Genomic DNA, 17,966 nt, shown 5'->3' on the forward strand with positions numbered 1-17,966 from the left:
CAGTGTTTTACCACTAAGGTCAATGTTTGCCATAGGCTCTTACAGGAATTCTGTAACAGAGTGAGGGCATTCCTAGTTTGTCAAGGTGTTTATTTTTCTTTCAACTGTGCATGGGTTTTTGTTGTTGCTGCTGCTGCTGCTGCTGTTGTTGTTGTTGTTTTTATTGGACTCCTGCTCCCTGCATCTACTGAAAGGCTCAAGTCACTTTTCTCCTTTAATACAGTTAATATGGTAAATTACTTCACTTGGTTTAACATTAGAAAATGTTCAAGCAACCTTGCATTTCTGGAATAAACTTGGTCATGATGTATTACTGTTTTTATGCATTGCTGGATCTTGATTGCTGACATTTTGTTCAGGATTTTTGCATCTAGTTCATGAGTGAGACTGGCCTGTAGTTTCCCTCTTTTCCTTCTGCCCTTATTGGGTTTTGGTACCGAGGTGATGTCAGCCTGGGGGATCACTCCCCTTTTCTATATTCTGAAATAGATCAGGGCTCAGAGAAAGGATGTGTGCAGACGGGAAGATGGATATGAGAAAACTTCTAGGAAAGAGCAGTTAGGGGACACTGAGGACAAAGGGAGGGTGTCCAAAGGACACCTGTTCAATCAGCATTCTGGAAGAGTGACAGAAGGGAAGAGGAATAACTGAAGAGATAATGGTTGGGAATATTTCAGAACTGAAGAAAGACACCAGAGGTACCGGCGAATATAATGGTAAATCTTAGAACAATCATAATACATAATGTGTAAAGGGGGGGAACCCCACAATACCAGAGTAGAACATGGGAAATAACATCTTTCCAACATCCTTGTTTTCTTTGATAAGTTAAATGTGTATGTTAGAATAACTAGGGTAGTTGAAGCCCAACACAATACCTGCTTCCTGGTAAGTAGGCTCCCAGTAAATACTTGTTGGATGAGGCCACTGAGTGCTAAGGGTGAGTAGGATTTGAGTAGAGGTGTGGCAAGAGCAAGGAGCACATGGTATCTAAACACCTCTTTGGTGTCAAAACTTTTCTCCTCAGGCACCATGTTTGAACCTCACCACAACTGCCCGGGGAAGAGCCCTGCATATCTACAGAAACATGCTCCGAGAGGATAAGCGCCTTGCCACACTCACACCCATCCTTGGACCCAGAGCCCAAGCCATCTCTTGCTCACTGGCTCCCTCTGCAGGGCTGCTGCGGGCTTATTTCACAGATGGACAACGTGCAGTCTGGGAAGAAGTGATCGTGCTGGTGGCAAAGGACATTCACCACCATCAGGAACGGGACCTAGTCTTCTGCCCCCAAGATCTGGCTCCTTCCCATCACATGAAACTGCTTCCAAGATCTGGACCAGGACTCAGGATATGGGGCAGGAAAGGCTTGCATAGGTTTGGGGACTGACCCCTGCCTCACTGCTCTATATGTACGCTCCAATCTCTTTATTGCATGATCATTGTCCCTCTCTGGATTCAGTTTCTCCATTTGCATAAAGAGAGGGGAGGATGGACTCATCTCATCCATCTCAAGCTCCGTGGCTAAAAATATTAGCTACTCGATCAATATCTGTGGAATTGAACCTAATTCAATAAGGGACACACAGCTGGTACCTGAGGTTAACAGAATAGCCAGGGGAGGAGACCAAGGAATACTCAGTCCCTCTTGATGAAGCTCAACACATAGGTGGAAACCATGTCCTGGTAAGTCTCAGATCTTTTGTAAACAAATTCCTCAAGCTTTTTTTTTTTTTTTTTAAATCAAAAAATGTAAGTATCTAGCATTTATTGAGCATATAGTATATGCCAGGTGCAAGCACTTTACAAACTTTTAATGAGTTAATTCTTACAACAACCCAATGAAGGAGGTTTCTGGTATTATATGCTCCTTTTATAGATAGAGAAACTAAGACACAGAGAGGGGAGTTTACTTGCCCAAAGTCACACAGTTAGAAAGAAGCCTAACTCCAGTCACCTTCCCCTTCCTCCAATTTATACTGTCTCCAAAGGAAGGTAATGTGTCCTTTCCTGTGACACAGATCCTAAGAATCTGGGTGCACATAATCCTTAGTTGCAGTGCCAAGTCATGGCCAAATTGAGGGCTTGGGGACCAAGAAACAGGCTTTGATCCAGCCTTGTTATTGAGGAACTTGGCAAAGCAACACCTCCTTCTAAATGGTGCAGATCAAAAGCACATTTCCTTACACAGGACCCCAACCCAGCCCTCTTTCTTACTGTCTCTTACCTAGAATAATAACCCTCCTGACCCTTGAATACCCATCATGCAGGGTGTTTTATATGCATGCCATCTCCAATTCTGTCTTTGCTCCATAATCTCCTAGGCATGTGACACAAAACCTGGAATGTGCTCATAATACCCCAGGCATGTCTATAATGACCTCCTATGTTTCCCTAATTACAAATGTGTGTCTAATATGACCTTGGATAGCTCTCTAAACTCCCCAGGTATATCTACCCTGGTGTGGGTTATCTCCCTAATTCTCCAGGTAAGTCTACCTTGACATGGATGTCTTCCAGGTTCTCCCGGGTTCCCCAGTTTTTCCAGCTTTATTAAGATGTAATTGACATGCAATTAATTCTCCAATTCTTAAAAGAATCCTGTATTTATCCCCATTTGACAAATCAGATAATCAAGATCTAGAGGCTTCACCCAGGTTACAACACTAGGAGGGAACAGGGTCTGATCTGTATCCTCTTCAAGGAGTCTCCCGGCACCATCCCCCACTGAGACTCTGTCCACTCTGCACCCAGTGCCCACCTCCCAAATAAATACATTCTGATCATTCCATGCTTAAAAACTAGTACACCTCTACTGGAGAGTGTCTGGGGGTGGGGGAGAGAGAGAGAGAGAAAGAGACAGAGAGAGAGAATCTTCCAAACATCTTAGCATGGTTCCCTGGGGGGATGAAAATCGTTTTTCAGGTTGCGTTTTGATGCACTTTGGTGGGTGTCAATGCAATTTTGCCTTTGAGCGCATCTCCTCCAAGACAAGGCGCCCACAGGTCAACTGGCATACTGTTATGGTTAAGGCTATGAGTGGTACAGGGCTTGGTGAAGGGAGATGGCTATAGAGGGGCAGAAAGGACAAGGGGCCAGAGTACCACCAAGTAATCAGAAATGGTAGAGGAGAGAAAGCTCTCTGTGACCCTCTTTGCTCTTCTATGCCTAGCACCTTGCTTATAAGACCCCCATCATGATATGAACCCAACTACCCACCCTTTCTCACCCTCACCAAGAGAACTGAGCAAGGCTTCGATCAAATTTCACCAGAAATCATGGTCACCAGCTCTCTGTGGTGTTTCCATACTTCTGGGAAACACTCCCTCCCAGCTTGTTCATTTCCACGGCGGTTCTCCCTAGACTGTCTTCTTTCCTCATCCTCTAGCACCTTCTCTGCCCCTTCGCCCAGTCCAGATGACCAGATGACCTTCTACTTCCCAGGGAACACAGAAAATAACTCTAACAGCATCCTGATGCCAGAACCACAAACTTGCCCATTTGGTACCAACTTGCTTCCTGTTGTGATGCCAGAAGAGCCACCCCTCTTTCCTAAGGCCAAGCTCCTTGCTTCTATAGGCGATGATCCTTCCCCATCTGTCCAAGGACCTTGGGCATCCCATTAACCCTTCTTGCTCCTGGCTTTTTGGCCTCCCCCTCTGCTGGACCACTGTCATCAGCACTAAAACATGCCCATCTGTCTCTGGTCTTGCACACTCCCCCATCCCTCTCCAGCTGCTACCACCTCCTTCTGGCCCATACCTGTCTTCTTAAAAGGGCTGTCCTCACCTGTAGCCCCCTCTTCCTCATCTCCCAGTCACTTCACAGCCCACTGGGACCTGCCTCCTCTGCCATGTTTCCAGCTCCAATCTTGGCACCCATCTGAGCTCCAGATCTGAGCATCTAAACACCTCCCCTCACCCAATATTTTCACCTCTTGTCTCACAAACCACTCAGGGTCAACATGTGCAAAGCTGTAGGTAGTCATGTTGCCCTCCCCTACCCTGCACCTGTGTTTCCCTCATCCAGTCCTCCATCCAGTTAATAAAGCTACAGACTTGGGGCTTACCCTTGGTCATTCCTCAAATCTAGTGAAACTCCTCTAAACTATCTTTTCAACATACCCATTTTTCTCCATTCCCACCGCCACTGCCCTGGTCCAGGCCACACTGTCTCTTACCTGGACAAATGCAGCAGCCTCTGTCCTGGCCTCCCACAGCCCACTCCTTTCCCTGCCAGTGCATCCCCTCCATGTGGCCAGAGGGGTCTCTAGAAAGACGATCACCCCAGCATGCCACTCCCATGCTTACAATGCTTTTGATGGCTCCCCACCGTCCTGAGGATAAAGCCCCCCCAGTCCCAAACATGGCTCTGTCATCCTCACGTGGCTGCTCCCCACCACCCCTGTAGCCACAGTGACCTTGCCTGCCTCCAGGGCCTCACGTAGGCTGTTCCCTCTGCTGGAATGCTGTGCCCACCACACGCTGTCCCTTCATCTAATTTCTACTCACCTCTCCACAACAGGTTGGTTTAAATGGTTTCCCTGATACTCTCTAGAGTGGCTCACAGCCCCTTACATGCCTCCAGGTGGCTCTGCATTCTCTTTGGAAGCACTCATCAAACCTGCAGTTAACTAACTGCTTACATAATTATTTGGTTCAAGTTCAATGTGAGTTCTGCTAGGACAGCCCTTGTTGGTCCTGTTTCCCAGAACCTGACACAAAGTAAGAGCTCAAGAATAATTAGTTGAGCGCAGGTATGAGCCAGGCCCCAGGGCAGATGCCATGAGCATACACCTCACTCAACCTTTGTGACTGCCCTGGACACAGGTGATATTTGTCCCCACTGCACAGGAATACAGTGTGTGGTGAAGCTCAGGAGGGCCTGAGTTTGAATCCTGGCTCTGCCACACTCTAGGTATGTGACTTGAAGCACACTACTTAACCTCTCTCTGCCTCAGTTTCCTCATCTGTGAAAGGAAGGTAATAACAGCAGGTGCTACAGGGCTGTGTAAAAAGTAACTGTGTAAAAGTCCTGACTCACCCCTCTCAGTGCCGGCTGTAATTGTCGCCATTGTTGCCCTTGCTCAGAGTTCTAGAGATGTTAAGGAACTACTCCAAGAACACACAGCTCATGTACTTGGTACCCTCACTGTGAATGGTCTGCACTCCTCCTCCGCATGCCCCAGGCTTGCACACCATGGGGTGATGTCTGTCTTTGGCCTGATGGGCTGAGGGATGACTGGTTTTAGGTGGGACTCAGCCATGGGCCTCATATCATCCCAGAAAGCAGGGTCCCAGGAAGCCTCCCCCTGCTCCCCTGCCCATCCCGCAACAAGACTCCCCTCTTCACATTCCCCCTCTTCGGCCCCTTGCTTGTGCTCCCCACAGTATCACACACATCTCCAATTATCTTTTATTCTTTACTTCCCTTTTACTTGTGACCCCCCCAACCCCACCCCGACCCCCTGAAGACAGGGACCAGACTGTCTCGTCACCAGCACCTAGCATAGCACATGGTACACAGTAGGTGCTCAGTTAGAATGTGGTGAGTGAGCACATCAGATGGGGAGGGTACCAGGCTTCAGGTTGAGAGCTCACCTAGGTCCCTCCCGGCAGACTGGAAACCCTTCAGTTATCCATGGCTCATGTCTCTCTCCACCACCGCCTTCCTGCCTGCTCCCTGCCCCCACAGCTCCCAGAACAGGTGCTAGTACGGAGCATGTGCCCAATGAGATTTGAACGACTGCACGAGTCCATTCCTTTTTTAAAACCCAAAACCTCAACACACTGGAACCAGCCCAACCAGCCAGAAGCCTTTTGCAAAAATAAGCATATGTTGTATCCAAATATTGGAATAACACAATTATGACAATTCATTTAAAAAGGCGATTAGCACACTTAAAAATAACTAAACATGCAAACACTACATGTCTCCCTCGGATGCAATCAAATCCTAAATGCGTGACACCTGAATACCAACCCGCTTGGCTACTGCTTCTTACTGAGCACCTAGCGTGTGCCAGCCATTGACCCCAGCTTTTCCACACGCGTTCTCCATTTAACCCGCATCCGTTCTGCAAAGAACTCACATGACTATTCTCTCCAGGTGAAGAAGGGGAAGCTCAGAAAGTGGGGGTGTCGTGTCCCTGGTACGTCCTGGATGGGATTCAAACCCAGGTCTTGTGACTCTGAATTCAGCACTGTCCCACACTGGATCAGAGGCTTCTTCAAGATTCATTTCTCACTCCTCCTAAGTAAGAGATGGGCTTCCCTGCCTCCACCCTTGCTATGGTCTTTTCTCCCTCGGGGGCCAGAATTATCCTGTTAAAATGTCAGATCGCAGCACTCCTCTGCTCACCACCCTCCAGTGGTCCCCTTGTCCCTCAGAGGAAGAACAGGGTCCTTACAATGGCCTCCTACCACATGCCATATGGTCTAATGCCCTCACGCACACCTCTGTCTCCCTCACCTCCCTGACATCCCCCACCATTCTCCTGGTTCATGCCACTCTGGCCACACGACGCATGATTCTGCCTCAGAGCCTTTGCACTGCTCTCTGGAACACTCTTCTCACAAATACTCACACAGCTCCTTCCTTTGCCACTCATGTTTACTGAAATATCCCCTTCTCAATGAGTTCGACCCTCACTGTTCGATTTAAAATCGCAAACCATGGCCATGATCCATTTTCTGTTTGTTTTGATCACTTTTGTGTGTTTATCAATTTCTAACACCTTACACATTTTATTGATTACCTGTCTCACCCCATTAGAATGTCAGCTCCATGATGGAGGAGATTTTCATCTGTTTTGGTCATTGCTGTATCCCCAGTTTCTTCAACAGTAATGAGTGCTCAAAAAGTAAATGAATGAGTGAACAAATGAACTTCTCACCAAATACCAAGAAGCAAGAATAGTAAGAAAATGAATGGACTGGCAGACCATGAAGATTCTCCATGTGGGGGAAGGCTTATCTTGGCTGTGACCCAGGGGAAGGACAGGTGGTTTGAATCAGGCCAGCATTCCTCCTTCCCCAGAAGTGGTGCATGAAAAACCATAACTGATTGTCCTTTGTGGGGAGTGGTCGAGGAGAAGAACCATTGAGGCAAATGGCAGGGCCAGGTTGTGAAGTTTACAAACACGCAAGAAGTTAGAGCTCACCAACCACACAGAGGTGGGTTATGAGGCTGCGAGAATCACCTTGTTCCCCAATTTCCCCATTTGTGGTTCTCTTTCCAAATAACTAAGGAATGGGAATTCAGAGCAGAGCAATATTTCTCGGGTAGAAGGGGCATGCAGAAGGACAGACTGCCACAGGCTCTTCATGCACCAGGAAGGGAATTCCAGGAAGGGAAGAATGCTAGGCTGATTCCAGTATGTGGCTTTCCCTTTGGGTCAGGAAAGGGTAAGCCTTCCCCTGTAGTTTCTAGGAGGAAGAGTCTTCAGTAAACATCAAAGGCAATGACTCCTTGAGATGGGGCGGGGTAAACAGGGGCAAAGGGGAGGTCTCTGGGCCTTGAGGAGGGGCTAGAGAAGAACAAATCCAAGAATAGCCAATGGGCCAGAAGCCTGTTGTGGTGATAAGCTTATGTTCTATGAAATCATCAGAATATACTCTTTCACTTACTACAACAAAATGACAAACAAATCAAAAATTCATCCATAGGGAGTAAAATATACATACTGTGTGCGTGCGTGTGTGTGTGTGTGTGTGTGTGTGTGTGTGTGTGTATTCTTTCAAATTGTTCCTTTCTGAAGCAAATACTGTCAAAGCTCAAACCTAGAGAATGAAAAGTAAACCCAAAAAAGGAATTTTAGAAGGAGTGAGCTCAGAAACCACTACAGTTTATATTCATTCAAAATAGCTATTGTTAAGGTGACTGCAGGATTTAATGTGACTATTTTATAAGGATTCCTAAAATAGAAGAGATAGCATAGGATTAAGAAGTTAATAATGATCACCAACTAAAAATCTGGAGGATTTCAGCTAGAAGCTGTGTCTTCTTTCCTTAAAGAAGCAAATTACAGATACTGATTAATTATTTACAGTGTAAGGAAAAGTTGTTTAAATATATTTGTTACAATTTTTAAACTTTATTGAGGTGAAATTCCTGTCACATAAAGTTAACCATTTAAAAATTAAGACTTCAATGGCTTTTAGTATGTTCCCAGTGTTCTGCAACCATCCCTTCTATCTAGTTCCAGAACATTTTCATCACCCCAAAGGGAAACCTCATAGCCATTAAGCAGTTTCTATTCTTCCTGGCCCCTCCAACCCCTGGTAACCACCAATCTGCTTTCTCTTTCAGTGGATTTACCTATTCTGGATAGTTTTATATAAATGGAACCATATATGTGACCTTTTGTGTCTGGTTCCTTTCACTTAGCACAATGTTTTCGAGGTTCATCCAGACTGTAGTGTGTTATCACTTCATTCCATCTTCTGGCTCAATAATATTCCATTGTATGTAAATACCACAATTTGTTTCTCCATTCATCCACTGATGGACATGTGGGCTATTTCCATCTTTTGGCTGTTGTGACTAGTGCTTCTTTGTGTATATATATTTGTTAGAGTCCCTCTTTTCAGTTCTTTTGTGTATATAGCAAGGAGTGGAATTGCTGGGTTTACGGTAATTCTACATCTAACTATGAGAAACCATCAAACCATTTTTCACCCAGCAACATCTGAGAGTTTCAATCTCTCCACATCCTCACCACCAACAACTTATGTTCCACTATTTTTTTTTACAGCTATCCTAGGGGGTATAAAATGGTACCTTCTCATAGTTTTGATATGTATTTCCCTAAAGACCAATGATGCTGAGCATCTTTTCATGTGTTTCCTGGCCACTTGCATATCTTCTTTGAAGAAATGTCTGTTCAAATCTTTTGCACATTTTAAAATTTGGTTGTCTTTGTGTTGTTGTATTATAAGAGTTCTTTATGTATTCTAGATACACACTCTTATAAGATATAGGATTTGCACAGGTTTTTCTCCCAATCTGTAGGCTGTCTATTCACCCTTCTCATAATGTCTGTGGATGCACAAAGTGTGTAATTGTCATGAAGTCCAATTCATCTAATTTTTCATCAATTCATCTTTTGTTGCTCATACTTTTGATGTCATACCTAAAAATCCACAGCTAAATCCAATGTTATGAAGGGTTATCCCTATGTTTTCTTCCAAGATGTTTATGGCTTTAGCTCTGAGACTAAGGTAATGAGTCCATTTTGACTTAACTTTTGCATATGGCAGGAGGTAAAGTCCAACTGCATTATTTTGCACATGGCCATTCAGTTGTCTCACAACTATTTGGTAAAGACTATTGTGTCCCCACCGAAGGGTGTTGGGATCTTTGCCAAAAAATTAATTGGCCATATATGTAGGTAGAGGTTTATTCCTGGACTATTTTGATTCTATTCTATTGATCTGTATGTCTATCCTTGGAACAGTACCACACTGTTATGACTATTGTGGCTTTGTAGAAATTAGGAAGTGTGTGTTATTCAACTTTTCTCTTCTTTTGCAAGATTTTTGTGGCTACTCAGGGTCCTTTGGAGCTTCATATGGACTTGAGGATCATCAATTACATTTCTGCCCCAAAAGCTTGGTAGAAATTTGATAGAGATTATACTCAATCTGTAGCTTGCTTGCATGGTATTGCAATCTCACCGAAATTATGATTTCCCATCCATGAATATGGGATGTCTTTCCCATTTTTTAGGTCTTCTTTAATTTCTCTCATGAATGTTTTGTAGTTTTCAGTGTTCTAAGTCTTTCACCTGCTTGGATAAATTTATTCCTACATATTTTCTTCTTTTTAACACTATTATATATGGAGTTGTTTTCTTGGTTTCCTTTTAGGACTGCTCATTTCATTGTATATAGAAACATAACTGATTTTTGTGTGTTAGTCTTGCACCCTGAAACTTTGCTGAATTCACTGATTAGCTATTTTTGTTTACAATTTTAAGGGAAAGCAGAAACTCCACACCATTGGAGGAACCAAAATAAAGGAAAAGAAAATGGAATCTGATCAACCTAACAAAAATCTGAAAAGAAAAAAAGAAAATAGGAATGAACTATGAAACATGATAATAAAGAACCTTCATAAAATGACAGCACTAAGGTTAAATATTACTAATCACAATAAATATGAATGATTTTAATCTGTTTGTTAAAAGATCAAAATTAATGTTTTGGTTAAAATAAATGAATCCAGCATATGTCATTTATAATAGACATGCCCAAAGTAAAATGACACAGAAGGTTAAAAATAAACAGATATGTCCGGTAAGTAAAAAGCAGACGTGGCAAAATTAGTAACAAATCAGGTACAATTCAGGGCAAAAGCACTGAGGGAACTAAGAGAAATACTTAAGTTGATAAATGATACATTCTACTAAGAAGAAATGACAGACATAAACTTTTATGTAGACTGATAAACCACAGGAATATAAAATGTAAAGGACTGTTAGAGGCACAAAGAAGATTCAACAAAATCATAAACACAACAAGACACTAACACTCCTCTTCAAAAACTGATAAATCAATCAGATATAAATCAGTAAGGATACAAGAGCTGAAGAAGACGATTCACCCTCTTGATTTCTTCCACTATTTAAAGAACACATTTTCTTTTCAAACGTCCCTAGAACACTTAAAACACATGACAATGTATTAGCTACATAGAAAATCTCAAATTTTTCAAAAGGTAGAAATGATATAGACCTCACTCTACTATCTAAATGTACTAACCTAGTTTTTAACAAAAAACAAAGAAGGTAGAGAAAGAAGGAATAGAAAAAATTGGAGGGAGGCAGATGCTCTTAAATCCTTGGACCCTTTAGGAGCAATCTTTTTTTTTATTTTTGAGAGAGAGAGTGAGCGTAAGTGGGGGAGGGGCAGACAGAGAGGGAGACACAAAATCCGAAGCTGGGTCCAGGCTCTGAGCTGTCACCATAGAGCCCTATGCGGGGCCCAAACTCACAAACCATGAGATCATGACTGGAGCCGAAGTCGGACGCTCAGCAAACTAAGCCACCCAGGTGCCCCAAGAGCAATCTTCTAAATAACTTTTGGGTTAAAGAGGAAACCAAAACCGAAATTACAGACAATGAGAACACTATCTGACAAAACCTGTGAGAAGTGAACAATGAAAAATTTATAACTTTTTACCTAAGTAAACTTATCAGAAGGCAAGAAAAACAAACAAACAAACAAACAAACAATAAACTCAATACTCAACTCAAGAAGCTAGACATGGAAACAAAATAAACCAAAAGCCAGAAGAAAGAGGAATAAAACAAAAATTTTGATAAATTTAAGGAACAGATGGGTGTTTTTAAAAGGCTAACAAAAGGGAAAACCACTGACAAAAAAAGAAAAGAGAGAATACCCAAAAGGGAATGAAAAATATACCGATCCTTTGAAAGTCAATAATTCCTTTGTAATATAGTATAAAGCTAATTTTCATAAATGTTTATTATCTCCAGCTTAATTCTGTTACTTAAATTGTCTAAATCACACTAGTTTTCTTTTTCTGCTTGATCCTTGGTTTATGAGGTAAAAATGTCTGCTGTGATTGTGATTTGATCAATTTCTTCTTGTATTTCTGTTTCATTTCTGCTTCATCTGTTTCAGAGCTATGTCATTAAGTATTTACAGATTGCTGATATCTTTCTGGGGAAGTATGCCTTTCACAATGTGATGGTTTCCTACTTTATCCAGGTAATGCTTCCAGAAGGTTCTCAGACTGAAATTTGGACTCCACTTCCATCACCCACCCCCATGTTGTATAAGACAAAGGAGGAAGATTCACTGAGGGGGAATCTATAGCAGTAGGGGAGCCCCACCTTCGAGCCGAGCAAGAAAGGTCCCCAATGGCACAGCTCGCTGGGACTCAGGATACAGCACAAGACAGGAGGTGGTACCTCACTCCCTGGTGAAGCTTGGCAAAAAAGAGCTCTCAGGAGGACCCAGCTTGTGTCCCCAGAGTTGAGAGGCTCAGGAGGTTTTGGGGAGATGGGAGGATAGCTGGCACTGCCTGAAATGGCAGAGATTGAGAGAATAAAAGAGAGAGACAGGTTGAGGGAGACAGAGACAGACAACAATCTGCAGGTGCGTGGTTTGGCAAGGCAAGGCAAGGATGTGTGAGTGGTCCTAGAGAGCAAGTGAAAGCTGAGGAAGGCAGGGGCTGAAGGCCTCTGAAAGGGTCCCACCCAAGACAGCGGCCTGATACGATATGGAGGCCTCGGCAGTAGGTGTACCAGCCGCGGAGCAGGTCATGAGCTGCAGTGTGAACCCCAGCTCAGTGTGCCTCATGGAAAGAACCAGTGTGTGAAAATCGGCTAGAACAGCAGGCATGGATGGTAGGACACTAGTCGGCAAGATGTTCTGACCCTACTTCTTGAGCCCCACCTCGCCCTGCCCGATCCCAGGGTCTCCAGCAGCAGCAGAGGAAGTAGGCGTGGTAGGAAAGGGAACAGACCACCCTCATTATCACGGCAGGTTCCCAAGGCCATGAGCCCGGAGGAAAGAGTGAGGGATGGATCTCTGCCTTCTTGTACAGGTCCAGCCTGTTGAATAACCTGAGTGACAGCAACGATACCTTGCACTGACACAGGACTTTGGGGTTCCAAATGCTTTTATGTATTTCAAATATTTTTCCCCAAAAATGCTTGAAGTTTCTTGGAATACATAATCAGTGAGTACTGGGTTGTTGGCTTTCTTTCTTTCTTTCTCTTTCTTTCTTTCTTTCCTTTTCTTTTCTTCTCTCTCTCTCTCTCTCTCTCCCCCTCTCTTTCCTTTCTTTCTCTTTCTTTTCTTTTCTTTCTTTCTTTCTCTCTTCCTTTCTTTCTTTCTCTCTTTCTTTCATCTGCAGACAGAATGTTGGCTTTGGGGTTAGTCTGACCTGGGGGAATTCCAGTCACTTACTTGCTGAGGGACCTCTGGCAACTTATCCAAAACTGTCTACTCCTGAGTGCCCTTATCTATGAAACTCCACCTAACTGCTGAGAGAACGGCACAAGGAAACAGATGTGAAAACACATGAACAGAAAATCAACATGATCCCCTCCCCCATACCCAAGGAGGGGGAGAAAAGACATCAGGTGGTAAGCACAAGTGCTAAATATCTTTTCCACTTTACAGATGAAGAAACTGAGGTTCAAAAGGGCAAAATGACTTATCCAAAGTCGCACGGGTAGCACTTATGGAAATAAAGACAGGAAGCCCTATCTGGAGCCAACACACGCTCTGCCATTATTTGCACCCCTCCCAACACACACATTAATCCTGATTAGCCCGGGTCAGTCCTGTTTATGCCTCTTGTCTCAGGGTAATCTTTCGTAGCGCCTTCTTTCACCCCCAAATCATCCTGGTTTGGTGGCACCTGGGTGGCTCAGTCGGTTGAGCATCTGACTCTTGATTTTGCCTCAGGTCATGATCCCAGGGTCGTGGGATTGAGCCCGACACTGGGCTCTGCACTGCATGTGGAGCCTGCTGGAGATTCTCTCTTTCTCTTCCTCTGCTCCTCTCCCCTGCTCGCACTCTATCTAAAATAAAACTTAAAAGGGGTGCCTGGGTGGCTCAGTCGGTTGAGTGTCCGACTTCGGCTCAGGTCATGATCTCGCGGTCTGTGGGTTTGAGCCCTGCATTGGGTTCTGTGCTGACAGCTCCGAGCCTGGAGCCTGCTTCTGATTCTGTGTCTCCCTCTCTCTCTCTCTGCCTCTCCCCTACTTTCTCTCTGTCTCTGTCTCTCAAAAAAAAATTTTTTTTTAATTTTAAATAAAAACTAAAAAAATAAAATTGTCCTGGTTTGGACGATAAATTACACGGCTACCCTATCACCCTATTTTCACAAGTAAAATCCACACCCTGTAAGAACATCTCAGTGAAAAGACTGTCATTCAATTCAGTGTTTCCTGGCTCTGTTTTCAAAACAAGGAAACCTTATCCAAGGAAAGCCTTATCCAAACCTGAAATCCCATCAACAGGAGCAGGGCACCCAGCGCTATAACTTATTATGTGTACAGCAATTTTATGAATTCAGTGGGGAATGAAACGCAATTTTGTCAGGCTTGTCTGTGTCCATAATGACCAAGCCAAATTAATCATCTTGGATAATACCCCTGTGTCGCCTGTCCCAGAGATGTGTAATAGAATCTTTCTGATTCATGTCTCGCAGTACATTGGAGCTGGAGTATTGCTGCACTTCTGAAAATCAGTACAATTATGCCTTCTTGTTGGGCTATCATTTTCCCGGACTCAAAATGCTTCTTAAAAATAAATAAATAAATAAAAGCTCATACCATATATAAACAAAATGGAAATGAAAAAGCCATATTGTTAAAATTACACGTGGATTCTGGAGGAATGGGAGGGGGGGAGTAACATCGTTTTAAGCCTTTATTTACAGGCAGAACTCCCAAGCTGTGTCAAGGGAGTGAAGGAGGGAGTAGAACACTCCCCTGCTGGTGGTTCTGACCCTGAAAAGCTTAGATCAGAGGCATCACAATGTGACAATGGCCGCCGGTCACATTAGCCATGAGGGTTTAAAAAATTTTTTTTTAATTTTTATTTATTTTTGAGAGAGAGAGAGAGACAGATTGTGAGTGGGGAGTGGTCAAAGAGAGAGGGAGACACAGAATCTGAAGCGGGCTCCAGGCTCTGAGCTGTCAGCACAGAACCCGATGCAGGGCTTAAACTCACAAACAGTGAGATCAGACTGAGCTGAAGTTGGATGCTTAACCAACTGAGCCACCCAGGCGCCCCAGCCATGAGTTTTGTTTACTAAAACTCTATCTTGGAACAAACATGATCATCTCCATGTGTTTTTGCTTGAGAAATCATCTGACACTCTGAGCTTGAGGTAGCTTTCCAGACTGATATACCTGGGGGGAGGGGGGGGATGTTTCTGGAAAAATGATCCATGAGTGGTGGAGCTGCCTTCTTCTTTAGGAGGAAACAGTCCCAGCAAGTAGCAAAGCTGAGGATAACTTGGGACCACAGCATTCCAGTCAGGGGGGTGCCTGAGCACCAGGCATCACTCCATTTTATAGATAAGGAAGTCCATTTTTCCAGTAAGTGGCAGAGTTTCATTTATTTTAATAACATATTTTTAAAATATTTATTCACTTTTGAGAGAGTGAGCAGAGGGGGAGGGGCAGAGAGAGAGGAGGACTGAGGATCTGAAGTGGGCTCCATGTTGACAGCAGCGAACGAGCTCGACGTGGGGCTCAAACTCAGGAACCACGAGATCATGAACTGAGTGGAAGTTGGATGCTTGACTGACTGAGCCACTCAGGCTCCCCTTAATAACATATTTTTTATAATCACCTACCCAACTGCCTCTTTGACAGTTTCCCTTGGATGTCCTAGAGGACAAGTCAGCAAACTTTTTCTGCAAAGGTACAGACAATAAATCTTTTTTGGCTTGTAAGTCATGTAATCTCTGTCACTATTCATCTCTGTTGCTGTAGCATGGAAGTAGCCATAGACAATATTTAACCTAACAAATACAGCTGTGTTCCAATACAACTTTATTTACAAACAACAAGTAGAAGACCAGATTTGACCTATGGGGCCATTGGTTTGCTGAACCCTGTCCTAAAGGTGGTTTCTCTTTCCCATCAAACCTCTCCCATCTAACACACAAGAGTCTTGACTTTTAAAAAAATACATATTCCCCATTCCCTTCACCAGAATGTATATTCTGCTGTAACGTCACTGATTAACCCAGGACCAAGAACAGTGGTTGCACATAGTATGGCCTCAATAAACATTTGCAGAATGAAACAATACACGAATAAATGAGAACCGGGGATTGGACTGCCGTGTTCACACTTGTATCTCTAGCACCTAGAACACTTCCTGACACAAGGTAGCTGCTCAGTAAATATTGTTTTGAATGAATGATTGCATGAATGAATGTACTGACAGCCTGCTGTTACGCGGGGCTGGGCTCTTCACCACCTTCCCCGTAAGCTCTAAGAAGTCAGCAAACATCTGAAGTGGTCTTCCCCTTAGAAAGGCTTTTCAGAATGAAACAATGCTCACAAGGGCTTCCTGGTTCCATGTTCTCATCTTAGAAATCATCTTCCTATGAAGGCGCTTGAGTCCCAGCTCTGCCCCTGATGGGCTGTGTGGCCTTGGGAAAGTCACTGCCCCCCATTTTAGTGTTCAGTTACACCACACACGAAAAGAGAGAGTTGGACCAAGGGATTTTTAAACCCAAATTGAATTCATGTATGTGCCATTGGTTTGCAGGTCCACAGGCAGGCATGAGGCAGCACTAATTTTAAAAGCATTTAAAAATGATGAGTAGGCTCTCCAGTTATTTCCGTGTTAAAATAGCTTCTGGAAAAAAAAATATGTCTATTTGCAGCCTTTTTTTCTTTTCCATCTCTACCTTTTGAAAACTACAGAAGTGGCATCATCTAAAAATGTGCTAAGCCAGCTGCCTGAATACGAAGGCGCTGAAGTTTTCAGAGACTGGCCTTTGTGAGTGCTCTAGGCTCTGTGACACACGGCTAAGTAGGCAAGTCCCCCCATCCATGCTGCTCCAGGGACACTGCCCTGCTCAGACCCTTCCAAGGCTCACTGCCTTCAGAGCAGGGTCCCAGTATCTTTCTGGTATATGAGGCCTCCTGGACCAGATCCTGCAATATCACCTAACACCAAGCGTAGTGAGCCCACTGCAGCCCCCAGACAATGCATACTCTGGTATCACCAGACTCCTGGAGATGCTGGACCCTCCACTTGGGCCACTGTCTACCCCCAGATGACACTTGCTCCTGCTCAGGATCACCACAACACCCTTGTGCCTTCCCAAGCGGTAGTACCAAGGACTATGCCCAGCACTCTAAGCCTACTCTGAGCAGAATGGAGCAAGGCCTCCTCCTCTAGCCTGGACCCCCATGCTCCTGTTAATATGCCCCAAAGTCCCCACAGGAAACCCAGAGCTCATCCATTCCCCTAAGGCTTATTAAGTGGCCCTCTGTGAACGAAGCTTGTGTAGTCCTGCTTCTCTGCACTTTTGTTCAAATAATAATAATAACAGCAAGCATTTATATAGATAGTGCTTCTGAGGTGCTAAGTGTATCCCTGTTCTACAGACTTTTCATAAATCAATTTATTAGTCTTCACCATAACTCTATGAGGCAGGTGCTATTACTCCATTTCACAGAGAAAGAAACAGAGGCACTGAGAGTGAAACTCAATGGAAGTGACACCACTGGGAAGGGACAGAGCCAAGTCCCAACTCAAAAGTTACACTCCAGGGATCTGAATCCCGCTAACAACCACCAATGAGCTCAGGAGCAAACCTCCCTTCAGTCGAGCCTTCCGATGAGGCTGCAGCCCTGATCACCACACGAACCGCAGCCTAGTGAGAGGTCTGGAGCCAGAGGCACCCCGTTAATGCAAACCTGGGTTTCTCACCTATGGGAACTACAAGATGATTAACATGTGTTGTTTTTAAATGTAAAAGTTTAGCTCATGAATTGGTACCCTTAATGACTGTGATTCTGCACCTTTCTAAACAGCAGGGACTAGGCCCCCACATGTGCAATGCAGAGCCTCCGTGCTGATTCTGTCTCCACAGGTAGCTCCTGGCTGCATCCTCTCTCGTTCTCTGATTGCTCCTCTCTGGTGGTCCTCAGGGTGTGCCTACACCTGTGCTCTACCCGCCTTGTGAACCCTACTTCTTCTTAATGCTTGAGGGAAACAGTGTACCTTAGGCCCTGCTTCTCAACCCATAATGTGCACACAGATCACCTGTGGAACTTGGTAAATGCAGGTTGTGATTTAGGAGGTTGGGGTGTGACTTGACATGCTGCATTTCCAACAAGCTCCAGGGGACGCTGCTGGTCTGTGGGTCACACTGTGGACAGCAATGCCATAGGCATTAAAAGCATATGCTTTGACCTGGACAGACCATGGTTCAAATTCCAATTCTGT

General features: G+C 44.3%; 1 protein-coding gene across 4 annotated transcripts in view; it reads right to left on the bottom strand.

Moving 5' to 3' along the window:
• Positions 1-17,966, bottom strand: part of TOX2 (TOX high mobility group box family member 2) — a 169,786-nt gene that overhangs the window by 49,521 nt on the left and 102,299 nt on the right. The gene's annotated exons all lie outside the window — the stretch shown is intronic.

This window comes from Panthera tigris, chromosome A3 (genome assembly GCF_018350195.1).
Source record: "Panthera tigris isolate Pti1 chromosome A3, P.tigris_Pti1_mat1.1, whole genome shotgun sequence".
NCBI classification, from domain to species: domain Eukaryota; kingdom Metazoa; phylum Chordata; class Mammalia; order Carnivora; family Felidae; genus Panthera; species Panthera tigris.